Here is a 15,109-nt window from a genome sequence, read left to right as displayed (position 1 = left end):
GGTCCATCCCATAATCAGCCACCAAACGCAGACACTATTGCATATGCCAGCAAGAACTTGCTGAAAGGACACTGATATAGCTATCTCTGTGAGGCTATGCCAANGNCTGGAAAATACAGAAGTGGATGCCCACAGTCATTTATAGGATAGAACACAAGAGACCCCAATGGAAGAGCTAGAGAAATTACCCAAGGAACTGAAGGGGTCTGCTACCCTATAGGTGAAACAACAATATGAACTAATCAGTACCCCCAGAGCTCGTGTCTCTAGCCTCATATAGCAGAAGTTGGCCTAGTCAGCCATCGTTGGGAAGAGAGGCCCCTTGGTCTTGCAAACTTTATATGCCCCATACAGAGGAATGCCAGGCCCAAGAAGTGGGGGTGTGTGGGAAGGGGAGCAGGGTGGGAGGTGTGTATAGGGGACATTCAGGATAGCATTTGAAATGTAAATGAAGAAAATATCTAATAAAATAAGTTTAAAAAATTAAAAAAGAAAAAAAATAAAAAACAACAACAACAAAAAAACAATTCTAGTTTCAGTTGTTGTTGTCAGTGTATTTGGGGGTGGCGTGAGGGGGTGGTGAGGGATTGCCTACAATGTATAGTAAGTATGAGGCAGAACATCTAATTGTGCAAAATAATAATAAAAATACCAAGGTAATTTTTAGTCAAAAGGCATATTTAAGTGATGAGAAGAGGACAAAAGGAATAAAAAGAAACCAGTGAAAAGCTTTGAAGTCAGTCAGCCTCCTAAAGAGATAAAATAATTCCAAGAAATTAAAGAAATTCTTATGCGCAGACTCCATATTTCGTCCTGTCTTCATTCCTAGGTTGTAGGAGATAAACAGGAGGAGGGATCACTAGGGGATATTTGGTCTGCTGGTTGCACTGAACACAGTTATGCCCCAAGAATTGGAGGTGCAGAAACTGAAGGCCATTCTCTGGTTAGATCCACAGGCTTGGAGTTCAAACAGCACACAGAAGGAAGGGGAAAATACACATTTCTAATTTATTTATACATCATTGACTGCAGGACAAGTCCCTTAAGAAGAAAAGACTATTTGCTAACACAATAGAGTATTGAACAAGCCAATGTTGCAGTTAAGTGGTCTTCCCTTTCAGTTTCCCTATGAGGCCTCCTCAGGTCCCCCACTCAGTCTCTCTTCTCAGTGCCAAACATTCATGCTTCCTCCATTTGGTGTTTGTGGTTTAATCCAAGATTATAAAACTCTGATGTAAAATTTCTATACATCCTTTCACAATTTAAGAGACTCTCGTACCTGGTTTGGTTTCTGACAGAGTCTAATGTCAGAGCAAGCTGTACATTTGTGCTTCTGAATTCCCTTATAAACCCTAATGGAAATAAATAGCAAGGCCTGTGAATGACTTTCTTTTGAGAAATCATAAGGCGCAGAAGCACAAAGCTTTCATTTGGAAACAGAAATCTTACTATCATAAAAAATAATGCATTGTCCCTATGAGACAAAATTCTGTTTCTGGGAGTAGAGACACTTCCTGCAGATACCCTATCAAGCAATAATGTAGGAGACACTGTGAATAGATTTTGTTCATGTCAATGAGGTCTAGATCAATTGACTTTAAGGGAAAACTCTTTAGTGGACCTAATTTAACCAGGTGAGCTCTTCAAGGGAATTGAAATCTTTCTGTGAAAAGAATAAGAAAGTATATAAAAATTTCAACAGAGAATGATTCTGTGGGACATAGCTTACTCTGATGATGGATGGGAGAAATGGCTTCTAAAAAATGTAATAATGATCCCCAGGTAAAGGTAAAAGTCAGTATGAAGACTCAGAGCTCTATACTCTAGGTATATGGAATTGGATTCTGGAAACAACTGAGTGAGCCAGTAAGCCATTCTACTCCAGGGACTACCCATGAATTGAATCCCAGCTCATACTTTGAGTTTTGTCTCTCAGAAGAGGTCTAAGTTTAGATCTACCTACATATGTGACTCATAGTACTGTGACATAATATGTGACATTATTCATGGAGATATTGTTAGCAATATTTTATCAAGCCGTAGAAAATGAATAAGCCCTATAACCACTGACAAACTATGCCCTTCCCAGTGTCCTATAACATTTGCCTCCAAGTGTTGGTGTGGTTTTCTATAATTCATGGTGTCATCATCTAGTGTATCACATTTATATGCTATGCTATTGGGTAACTTGTTGAGAATGGTTCTCATAGTCATACATATTTGAATATGTTAGTTCCAAACTGGTGTAACTCTTTGGGAAGGACTTGGAAGTGTGGCCTGGTTCTAAAAGGTATGTCACTTGGTGTGGACTTGTATGCTTAAAAAGCCCAGGCCATTTTCACCTGGCATTCTCAGCCTCATGCTTGAGAATTAGCATGTGAGTCTTCTGTTGCTCTTGGCACCATGCCTTTGCTCTGAAATCCTGGACTCTAACCCTCTGAAACCGTAAGTACAATTAAATGCTTTATTTTATAAGTTTCTTTCGGTTGTAGTGTTTCATTACATCAATAGAAACCCAAACAAAGATCACTACGTAGTCATTTAATTGAAATACTAAATCTCTTGTAAATTCCAGGTTTCATTTTTAACAAATGTGTATTGAAATTCTAAGATGGCAATAAAAAGTTGCAAATGTGTTAGTCACTCAGAAAGTATATAATATTAAATTATGCACTATTAACATGCATTATCTTAAAAAGTTAAGGGGCTTTACTACAACATTTCTTATATGTGTATAAAGTAATTTATCAGCAACATATGTTTCCTGCAATTCTTTAAGGGATTTTTGTGCTTCCTCTTTAAGGACTTCTACCTGTTTAGCAGTGTTTTCCTGTAATTCTTTAAGGGATTTTTGCGCTTCCTCTGTAAGGATTTCTACCTGTTTATCAGTGTTCTCTTATATTTCTTTAAGTGAGTTATTAATACCCTGTTTGAAATCTTCTACCAGCATCATGAGATATGATTTTAAATCTGTATCTTGCTTTTCGGGTGTGTTGGGGTATCCATACTCACCGTGGTGGGCATACTGGGTTCTGATGATCCGAGTGGTCTTGGTTTCTGTTAGTAAGATTCTTTCGTTTGCCTTTCACCACCTGGTAATCTCTGGTGTTAGATGTTCTAGCTGTCTCTGACTGGAACTTGTTCCTCCTGTGGTTTCCGTAAGCCTCTGGCAGCACTCCTGGGAGTCCAACTCTCTCCTGAGTCCCAGGGCTCAGAGCACTCTCTGCAGGCAAGCTCTTTTCTGGCAGGAAAAGGGCACAGAGTTCTGGTGCTCAGCTTTGCCTCCTGGCTGAGGATGAAGGCCTGAAGGGACCCTGTCCAAGAAGCTCTATTGCTTCTGTGGCCTGAGTGCTCTCCTGGGACGACTAGTCTCTGAGAACCCCTAGATACAAGATGGTGATCTCACCTGAGTCCTAGGGGGCAGAGCCCTCCCTGGAGGCTGAATTGCCTTTGGCAGGAGAGGTGCACAGAAGTCTGGGGCTCAGCTCTGCCTTCTGGCTGAGGATGAAGGCTGGAAGGGACCCTGTCCAAGAAGCTCTATTGCTTCTATAGCCTGCGTGCTCTCCTGTGCAGGGTCTCTGAGAGACACTGGATACAAGATCTGAAACAAACTTCTAATTTTTATCCCTTTCTATATGTGCTTCTGGCCATGTAACCCTGCAGTTCTCTGCTACTGCAAGTCTGGAACTTCTCTGTCCTTGCCTCTGGATCTAACTATACAATATAATAATAATTTTTTTTAAAAAATGGCATATACTAGTACTTTCCTGGAAAACTGCCTGAGAGGATTGGTTCATTCTTATTTTTCTTCCATGGCCATATCAGATTTCTGTCTGACTGCATAAATTATAAATCCAAACAATATTCACTGTGGGCAAAGACCATTGAAATCCATCTGAGAATCAATCAACTCTCATCTAGAAACATCTGATCCATCACCTTGCATATGTCCTATTGTTCACAAATGCAGGAATTACCCCAGAATAGATTTTAAAAACATCCTCTGTATATTCAGAGCTGAACAGCCATTTACTAGTTCTTATCAGGGAAAATTTGATATTGTTATAAGATGGTTTCATAGATATGTAAATTACAGAAACACTTGAAAAATAATGATTTTATGTTCTTATAGAATTTCATCATGTATTCAGGGTATTTTGATTTTCTCCACCCTTCTGCTTTAAAAAAAAAGGGGGTGGTTTTATTGTTCTTTGTTTTTTTGTTTGTTTGTTTTTTGTTTTTTTTGTTTTGTTTTGTTTTTTGCTTTATTGAGACACAATCTCAATAGTAACGATTTGCTGCTCTAAAACATGTATCATTGTCCTGACTCAACCTGCCAAGTGCTATTTTTATTTTCAGGAGTTTTCAGCCACTTCATGCACTAAAATAGATTTACAAACAACATTAATTTGATGGAAATACCATGTTAACAACATGTCATTTTGAGTTACATGGGGTTGAGATAAGACACCTTGGGAAAAGAAAAATATAAATTCCATCTAGAGAAATAAATTCAAAATGAAGATACTGATTTTTCAGGGAAATATTGTACATGTATATTCAGTAATATCCAGTATAACATTGACTGTCTTGTTTGTCTAATTTGTCATGTTTGGGAAAAGCTAGACATAACTTCAAGTGTTTTAATGTAAATTACTGGTAGGAAGTTTCATATTTCACTGGGAAAGATCCAGGAAAAAATAATTTGTAGGTTTATTATCTGTATCTTAAAGTGAAGGAACTTTTAAATTTTGTAAATTCTAAAAAATTCATTGCAGATACATTCTAAGTTTAATCACCTACAGAAATACTAATTTTGTATACTTTCTAACTTTAAGTGGGGAGAATTTATAGAATAGATTTTTAAAATATATAAATTTCTACAAGTGTATATGTGCCTACATATGTGGTTGTCCATAGTAGCTATAAAATGTCTTATATCTCCAAGAATGGGAATCACATGTGGTTGTGAATCACCTGGGATGGGTTCCGGAAACCAAACCCTAGTCCTTGGCTAAAACGGTAGATGCTTCTAATTCCTGGGATATACCACTAGCTCATTGCCACCGAACTATAATCCAAATTGGGCTGTACTTTGGGTGTTCATTTCCTTATTTATAAACATCGATTTTAATTCAGACACACAACATTATTCTATTTCTGCACAATGTTTATTTTTAAATTTCTATTTATTTTTAAATATTTGTTTCTTTGGTATACATTTCCAAATGTTCACCAGCTGCCCAGGATGTTGACACTGAGGCAGGAAGCATTCACCTGGAATGCTGAGGATGACTGTCCATTCTCTCTGTTTATCATTAAGCACACAGAAAGAAACTCTTACTAAATGACTGGACTCCATATCTCATTTTATGAGCTCTTCATATACAACTAATTATTCTTGATATACAAACATGTTTCATTTGCTGTACTACAAAACCCTTGAAATAAGGGCCAGGGAGATGCTTTAAAGAATGTTTTTCCTTTGCACTTGACAATAAGACTGATAAGACTTATAGCCCAAGAAACAAATGGTAGAAAAGTAAGATAAAAATCCCATATGATTCTCTGACCTCCACAAACATTATGGTGAACACTTCCAATTTATTTATCAATAAATGTAACAAAGTATTTTTAAATACTGGATTGAATGATCAGTTTTCTGGCATTGCCCTTCGAATGCTATAGCAAATTACCTACTGAGTGTTCTAGTTTCTGAGATACCTTATGGATATAAATGTAATCAAGATACAATCTCTACTCCATAGTATTAATAGTCTGTTAAGAAAGAACAGGTGAGAGAATGATGCTTTTAGGTCTCATAATATTAGCAAATGACATTAAGAAAATCAAGGTAAATAAAAATTACTTCCTAAATAGAGACTAGAAAGTGAAGCAAAGCATTGTATTATATGACGGAGTCATTTCTAAGTTCCCTTAATTTACTCTTCTTTTGTATCACTGGGTGATATATCTCAATGTAATGTGTTAAATAATATTTGATATGCTATGATAAATCAGCCATCTGTTATAACTATAACTATTCAATTCTTTTATAGCATGATTGTAACAGATAAAAATCCCACATGGTGAAATGGATATCACTAATTACAATACAATTTCTAAACCCAGGTTGTTCTGTAGATATGACCTTTAGCTTCATATATATAACTTATTTAGAATGAGTTTCCATGGTGAATGTCTCATTTCAAGATTAGTGCCTTCATAGTCAACATTCTTTAGCTCAGGTACTTCACTTCAATGTCCTAAAATGCTGGATGTTAGCTAATACATCCTTATTGTATTCCTCTAGAATCACACAAAACTTGAAATTCAGACACTCTTTTACATATACCTACTGAATAGCTTTCCTTAAGGATCTCATTATCCTATTATGTTTAGAAGAAAATAACTAATAAAAAATTGAAAAGGAAATAGTATTTCCTTCTGTGAAGGTGACTTTCTTCTGGTTCAATCGAAGTTTATTGCTCCAAACCTCCCCCGAAGCCTGACAAGTGAAAGTTTCTGGACAAGAAGGAAGAGGCCCTGGCAATTAATCCTTTACTCAATCCCGGGCTATTTATGATGTCAGAGACCACAGTTTCTGGCCGCAGAGAAACTCAGACAGGTGAGCTGAAGCAGCAAAGTGGGTTAGACTTAAGATAGGTAAACATTTTATTGTTAAATAGCAACTCGAAATAACTTGCAAGACCAAGTCTTGCCCCTGTAGACCCTCTTTGCTCTCCCCTCTGGGCCTACCTCAAGAGAAAATCAAGAATGAACAGCCAAGGCTGGACTCCAGCAAGACCTTATGCTGAACAGTTTTTGTGGTCCCAATAAATAGTTTTCTATTTATCTATTTGCTTTGGCACAACCTAGTAAAGATCCACTGTACCTCCTGTATCATTGTTACATTGTTACATTCAGAAGTTTACACCTCCCCTTATGAGTTTCCAGCCTTTATTAATTCATTATTGCCATGGTGATACATGAGACCATCATATCTGCCATGGGCTACACTAATGTCATTTCAATTGTCTCCTGGTGTTCGATAATATGTTTCCTAACCAACTGTGTATCCACTCCCTAGAATATCCTGCCCAATAGAGCATCTAAACACATCGTTCCACTTTAAACCATACAAAGATTTGGTCTGTGTGGATATGTAGTTTCTTTATCAGCACCCAGATTCTTATGGTAACCCCATATCATGACCAGGTACTTTGGTTCTCTATTGTTGCTGCAACAAATCACAAGTTGAGAAGACGAAAACTACAGTAGTCTATAGGCACATTTTTACACATATAAAGCATGTGAAGTATTACTGAAGAAAATGCTTTCTGTCTGAGGTCTACAGGGACAAATTAATTTCAGACATTTTCAATTTTTACAGGCCTCACAATTCTTGGCATCAACATTAGTCAACAGTCAAATCATTATCATTTTAGTAGCACAGAAAAGTGTTCACAACATGAAAGAAAATAAGTAGAATGATAAGTCTCGTATACCCTTAAAACCCCCTCTTTTTGCCAAATTGGTAATGTTTTTCCATAAACCTCAATAGGCATTTCTTTCTGTTCAAGAATTCCAGAATTTAGCAAATATAAATAAGAGATATAAATCTGACTTTAAATAATAATAAATATTGCTTATTACAAGATTTGGGTTATATTTATAAAATTTGTTATTTATCTAAAATTAAATTTTAACTACCATCTATAAATGCAAATGATTCTTGTTTGATCAAGAAGTCCCCTGAACAGAGCTGTATAATAAGGCAGTTATTTGATCAACTCCATTCTCTCAACATGGGCACAGCATGATTATATGGGTTTGGTTAATAAAGAATGGTGTGCCTCGTTGTTGTATGAGTACTAGCTTTATCTTCCACAGTCAGTACTGGAGTTTTCTTCTATTTTAGAGATAAAGTGGAAGCAACAATGGATTTCAGCAGCAAAGTAATGATGTAATTATCTTGGGAAATTTTATAAAGATCTTTTGGCTCTTTATATGCAGAATGGCAAAATTAGAAAATTGGGTATCAGATGGAAATCTAAGACATTAGATATGTCAAAGAATGATGAAAGGCTATGGAAAACCACAGAAAGAATTTGGAAGAATCTAAGAGAATTACATTTATTTATCTTAGTTGTCAAGATTTCAGGCTTTGGAAGCCATATGTTTGATGTTGTCTCCTAGCTTTGTTTAAAAAAATAAGTGTTGCCTTGGACCATATTCTTTATCTTACTGGACTTAGTTTTATCCATAGACAATATACTAAAGTTTTATGATTCATTATTGGCATTGCATGAGGTCATTCAAGTAAAACTGTTTAGGACATAATAAAATAAAACATATCATAAAATTAATTAGCGTTAAGTGTCCTTATTGTGTTGTTCATTATTAGCTCTGTTATTCATTGTAAATGGTAAGTAACCATTAAAAATAAACAGCTAAGTGTCTCCCCAAGTTTTCTTGTCACCTCATCTTGCCTGATTGTGATAGTGATCGTATTTTACTTCCTGATTCTGAAAACAAACATTTTAGTGTAGCTCTGCCGTTTGTTTCTTTCACATGCTGTATGTGATTCTTTGGTCATCCCTCCTGTTATACTCTAGAAAGTATACTCAGCAACTCATGGGAATGTAGTATTGCCCACCACTTTATTTCTGGATGCACGGGTACTGTTTTGGTCAATCTGGCAAATGGTCTTCAAATTGCCATCACTATTTACTTTTTGTCCCTTTAAGCTGTTGTCACTACAATAGCCAGGATGCTCACTGAGAACATTGTAGACATTTCTTAGCTTAGAATTTACATCCTCGCAAAGGCATCAATTTTTTTTCTTCTAATTAAATGAATTTTAGTCCAAGCACTGTTATTTAGCCTCTGTGTAAGGAATGACTCTGTTTCACTCACTTAAAATACTTTGATGTCATTTATTTTGTTGTTCTAGTACTCTGCATAGCTCTTGGCATCCATTTTGTGAAAATGTTCTTCTAATGGGTATATACATTCTATAACCATATTCATTCAATGAGTCCTAAATCTATTGTCCATTTCAGCCTGTCCTCATTTCCCAATATGGCATTCAAGAATCTCTCTGTCCATCATTATGACTCTTATTATACTTTAACACCAACTATACTTATTTTCATTGAAGTTTATTGTTTGACACTTTCCTACTTCCTTATCATATTAATGTATTTTTAAGTGAATTGGTTGCTAATATGTCAGTATACTTGAAACAATTCCTGACTATATTAAATAATCAAGAAATGTTGGTGAAAAATAAATCTTTACTAAGCATGACTACATAGGTACTGTTCAATCTTGGTCTTTTTGTTTAAAAGCTAAGTTATTAAGCCTGAATTGTACTAGGCATATTTCTTATCACATTTACCTGCTTTGCATGCACAATCTCAAGTACCTTGTTGTGGGTGTATTTTTAAAAATTTGATAGCCATGCATCAGAATAACTAGAATCAAGATGCAAGGTTAGAGTAGAGCAGAGAATAGCAGAAACTGCTTCACATGGGCTTCAGTCTTTGCTCTGACTCTCACAGGCTGTGATGATATTATAAACAGAAGACAACCCTTCATTTCTCATTACCTAGTATTTTTCATTTATAAAACTGTATAATTATAATGTAGCCTTGTCATGCAGTTGCAACTATTCATCAGTGACTGTGTATGGGTTTAGGATGATGTCCTGAGCAAAGTGTGCACTAAACAACTGTTAACTATTGTCATTATAATTAATACTTTGTCAGTTTAACCCATATGAGACCAAGTCTTAAAGAAGCCAGGGAGCTTGGAGAAGGTCACATTGACAATAGAGGCATTCAGGCCTCTGACCTCTAAATGTTCTTTTAACTATCATGCAGCAAGGAGTACAAAGGAACAGTCCACTGGGGGGGGGGGCAAAATATAATGAGCTGAAATGTATATTTATGTATCATTACCCCAGGATATTTTATCCCTAAATTTAGACTTCCTAGAGAATATCAAATTCCTGGCTATATGTTTAATTTTCTCTCCAAGCTGGCATGAAGCAGACTTGATCTTTGGAAGACAGCAGGGTTCATGTGATTATTTTTGTGACTTTTGCCAAAAGTCAGTCACTTAAGAGTTTTTATGGCACAAGACCAACTGCTTTATACATCAGCTGCTCTGTGAAAAAGTTGAATATGTGATAGATTTGCTGACAAGCATGTTTTATATTTGATGTGCATAAATTTTTGCAATGATAAAAATAGAAGTAGTTAAGAGTTGCAAAGTGACTTGTTTTTCCTTCAGTCTCTTGACTATTTTGATCTTAAGAAAGAGCAGGTGTCCTGCTGAGTTCTACCTGAGTTTACAGTTTTACTCTGCCATAGGGTACATATGCTCTTTACAGGGAAATATCGTGCAAAGATGAAATTAGTTGCCACAAGAACAAATAAAAGAGCATGAGTTGCTATATTACCATTTGATAGAAGCGAGGAATGGAAGATCGTGTATGTGTATGTCTGTAGTAAAACCCTAGCAATAGTCACTGCCATTTCTCATCTAACCCATTACAGTGACCTCTTCATGCTCTCAGATTCACCAAGCAGTTCTTTAGCCAGTAGCCAGAGTGATTTTATGGTGTTATAAACATATCATGATTCACCTTCAAATAAACCCTTCTTGCAACCCATCTAACACATACTGGAAAAAAATCCAAGTCTTTGCCAAGATCAGAAATTCTCCCAATTCTGTCTCACTATTCCTGCCTGCCCTCTTACCTACTCCATTAATCCTGGTCTACCGGGTCTAACATAGATAGGTTTCCTTTTCATCCAACAGCCTAAGACACTGTGTTATCCATTACTGCTTCTCTATTTTGGATGCTACCTGTATGAATTCTATGTAGCTAGATTCTTCTCAGTATTTAAAGTCAGCTACTTTTAACTTTCGATCAAAGGCTTTTCCTATTAAATACTTTTTGTCACAGGCAGGAACTTTTGTGTTTATTTTTTTATGTGTGTGTGTGTGTGTGTGTGTCTTTATTGACGAATGTATAAACAACACAAAACTAAGATGCCTTCTAAATTACTCTTTCCAGATAGTTGACTACTATCAAGGGAGGAACACTGAAGAAAGTCATACAGCCGGGCAGTGGTAGTGCATGCCTTTAATCCCAGATTTTGGGAGGCAGGCCAATTTCTGAGTTCGAGGCCAGCCTGGTCTATAGAGTGAGTTCCAGGACAGCCAGGGCTACACAGAGAAACCCTGTCTTGAAAAAAAAAAGTCATACAGAAAGTTAAATGACATTTCAATTGAGGAAGAAGCTATATCAGGATTGGTGCCCTGGATTGGTTCATTAAAAAGGATTACATGAACTAATAACTGAAGCCATTGTCTTTGTTATTATTGGTGAAGATATTTGCAATTTATTGAGAAAGAGATATCATTCTAAATAAGTTCTATATATAATAATCTCATTTAATATTCCAGAAGATAAAAGAGTTTGTGCAGTTATTGTAATTCAAAGGTGTTAGTTGTCTACAAAAATTCACACAGATAGTGAGAAACATCTATGGAATTTGCATCAAGACACTCACTGGAGCATCCTTGCTTATTACAGAGGTATTTGGTAAGTAAGTTACAAAGAGAGAGCCAATCCAGTGAAAAGAAAAAATGTGATTATATATAAGGCAGGTAAATGAAATATTTGAAGGCCTTGTGTTCTTGAACATGCAAACATGAGAAATGAACATGATCTAAAGGTAAAGAATCTGAATAAAACAAAATTTCAACAAAATCCCACAGTTGTCTTCCTCTTCTTCCTCTTCTTCTTCTTCTTCTTCTTCTTCTTCTTCTTCTTCTTCTTCTTCTTCTTCTTCTTCTTCTTCTTCTTCTTCTTCTTCTTCTTCTTCTTCTTCTTCTTCTTCTTCTTCTTCTTCTTCTTCTTCCTACTAGTGCAGTGGCTCCTGTGGTCACCCTTCATATGTGTTGTCTCTGTTTAGAAAAACTACCTCATTAAGAAGCAGATAGCAATGAACTTAAAGGTAAAGCTTCATATGGGATTCCTCAAATCTGACAGATAATTCTTTAAAGGTCGTGTTGCCTCTGTTGAAAGTGGTTGGTCCATGAATCAAATCAATTAAAGTGTTAAAAGTGCCTCCCTGAATGGATGGATTCAAAACCCCTAAATACTTTATTATTGGTCATAATGAGGATATTTCAAAACCATTTCTTAAAGTAGCTAGAGAGACTGAAGTCCACACTAAGATAATACATCTGGGAGCATGAGAGTCTGATTAAAGGATAAAAATAAAATAAAATAAAATAAAATAAAACATTTTTATGATCTACAGAAATTGTGTACACCTTTAAAAATTGGGAATTTTTTCAATAGCTATTGTTCCATCTACATGAAAACATGACAAATCTACGTCTGAATTCTGAAGTGTGAGAAGTCGCCAATATCACAGAATCAAGGGTTTTGCAGAAATCCATGGAGGATTTCTACACAAATCCACTCCCTAGAAGCCTAGATTAAGCTCTTGTTTTATCTATTAGCTTTAGTCTCCAACATCAGACTTGAGTAGTGTTTGGCAGTATCTCTAGTTTGTGGCAAACAATGCAAACTTCAGTGTCATTATTACTATTATTATTATTATTATTATTATTATCATGTGATTGTAAGTATGGTACTTAACATTTCCTCTCCTGCATTTTCTTATACACTATGCAGTATGTGATTAATCACTTGCTGTGTAATGCACGGTGTTTTTTAGTCTTTAATACTTTGCTCAGGTTATTTTTTTGATAATATCCTAAGGGATGTTGTCAAAATTCAATAAAACATAGTAGAATTCTAACACAATGCCTTATGTGTAGCATATTTTAACCAGCATTTTCGAGTTTTAGCTGACAGGTCATGGAAATTCTTTGTATCTAAGTATTCTAATCCAATAATATCCTTCTACATAGGTGTAACAAAGCTTAAACATCAGTCAATGGAAGATTTACTAGCCTGTACTTTGAGCCATATGTTCACGCCCATTCCCTGATGTTCTTTCTCATTCTTCTCTGTCAAGAAACACATTTCTATTTACATGTCTCAGGAGATACTTCTGAATCATTTGGGAAACAATGCTGAAAATCTTTACAGTGGCTTCAAGATCCAAAGAAATTCCAATTTTCTCCATCTCTATTCCAGAAAACCATAAAAGTTTCCTGCCATTATTCTGATTCTACCAGCTAATCTGATTGGTTTGGAGAAATTTTTCTACTTCCCAGACTCCTCACAACATGAATGTTCACAAAATTTGTATACACGTTTGGCTCCTTTCCTTTTTTCTCTATATTCTCCAGGATATTTTCCCAAATGTGATAGTCAGTCTATATTTACAACTTGACAGCATTTTTTGCTGTGAGTGTGTGTACTTCTCTCTCTCTCTCTCTCTCTCTCTCTCTCTCTCTCTCTCTCTCTCTCTCTCTCTCTGTATATATATATATATTATATATATATACATATATATATACATATATGTGTGTGTGTGTGTGTGTTTGTATGGTTGTTTGCATGTGTGTGTGGTTGTGTGTGGTTGTGTGTGTATTTCTCTAGGGACATTAGACAGTATGTTAATGTCAAGGAAAATCAATGTCATCTCTTTTTTTTCCTAAACAATGGTTTCTTATGCTTACCACTGTGGTTCTTTATTGATAAATAATGCAGTCTCTCTAGGGAGCTCCAAGATTTTAGCAACAGATTGTGACTGTTGATACTTCCAGATTTTTAGGTTAAATAGCAATAAAGCTCCATGCCTGTACAACATGGAGATAACCATTGATTGATTACATATAGATCCTATCATGTAGACTAATTTACTAAATCCTCTTCTCTTATCTAGTAGATATTTCAGTGAGGAAATACACTCGCTATTCCAGCCTCATATCCTAAGTTTGATTCCCATAGTCCACAGAAAAGAGAAAGGACTGATTTCACAAAGTTGTAGTATAACTTCTGCACATAAGCAAGCTCCCACTTCATAATACACATAATGCCAGAAAAAAATTACATATGTATATGTGCTTTATATTGGCTTGTTGCTTTGCAGAACCCTGCCTAATACTACATCTGAAATACTACTTGTCTAATAGAATGATTTGTCTCTGCGTTGCATCATACTCTGTCGATAACATTCATGATGAGCAAAACAGAACACAGCTTTTCTTCAAACATGGAATTTTGTCAAACATATAATACCCCATGAACTAATGAATACTTTAAAGTATTTGTTCTGCATTAAATCAGAGCAGGTGGGAATACTGTGGGAAGAACAAATATATGTTGACCATGGCTCTTGTATGCTATGGAATATGTTAAAGAGAAGGAATTCTGAATCATATTTATTATACATGTTGACAGACAGGAGCCCATGTCCTCTTCCACTCTGAGCTTTAATTATCCTCTTTAGTCCATATCTAGTACTCTGTAGTAGGAGATACCTGCTCTTGCAGGCTTATTACTATGCCTGACTGATGTGGGTCAGTGTGTGTGTTCAGGGCCACACGGAGAAATAGTTTCCATTTGACCTATTGATTCAGCTGTTGCTATATTTTGTATGTGTAAAGAAAAGGGCTCTGCTTGTCTCTCATTGAGAGACCCTGGTATTGATGTCTATGAAGTCCATATCTTACTGCTGTTTATATCTATGAAGTCTCTTTGTACCAGATGTATCCCAATTTTTTTCCTCCTTTTGGGTAATCTGTTATGCTCAGTGTATTTTCCTTTGAAACCTGAAGTATCCAGAGGTTGTTTAAGCTTATCTTTGGCTTCTACTCTGATGGGAGAATTGTATGCATTACAAGGTATAGTGGCTATGGAGGCACAGAACAGAGTCTGACTAGAGTTGGTACTTCTGGGATAATGCATATATCAAGGAAGAGAAGAACCTAGTAGAAGATGAATAAGAGATGAAAGAGTTCTAAACCTGATAAACAGATATTAGAACTCCTAAACCTGATAAAACAGCTTCAGTGCAGTAGCTGGATATAAAATTAACTCAAACAAATCAGTGGCCTTTCTCTACACGAAGGAGACGGGAAGAGAAAGAAATTAGGGAAACAACAC

Source organism: Mus pahari, chromosome 13 (assembly GCF_900095145.1).
Source record: "Mus pahari chromosome 13, PAHARI_EIJ_v1.1, whole genome shotgun sequence".
In the NCBI taxonomy this organism is placed as follows: domain Eukaryota; kingdom Metazoa; phylum Chordata; class Mammalia; order Rodentia; family Muridae; genus Mus; species Mus pahari.
The sequence above is the reverse complement of the archived record's forward strand: the minus strand, read 5'-3'. Positions refer to the sequence as shown.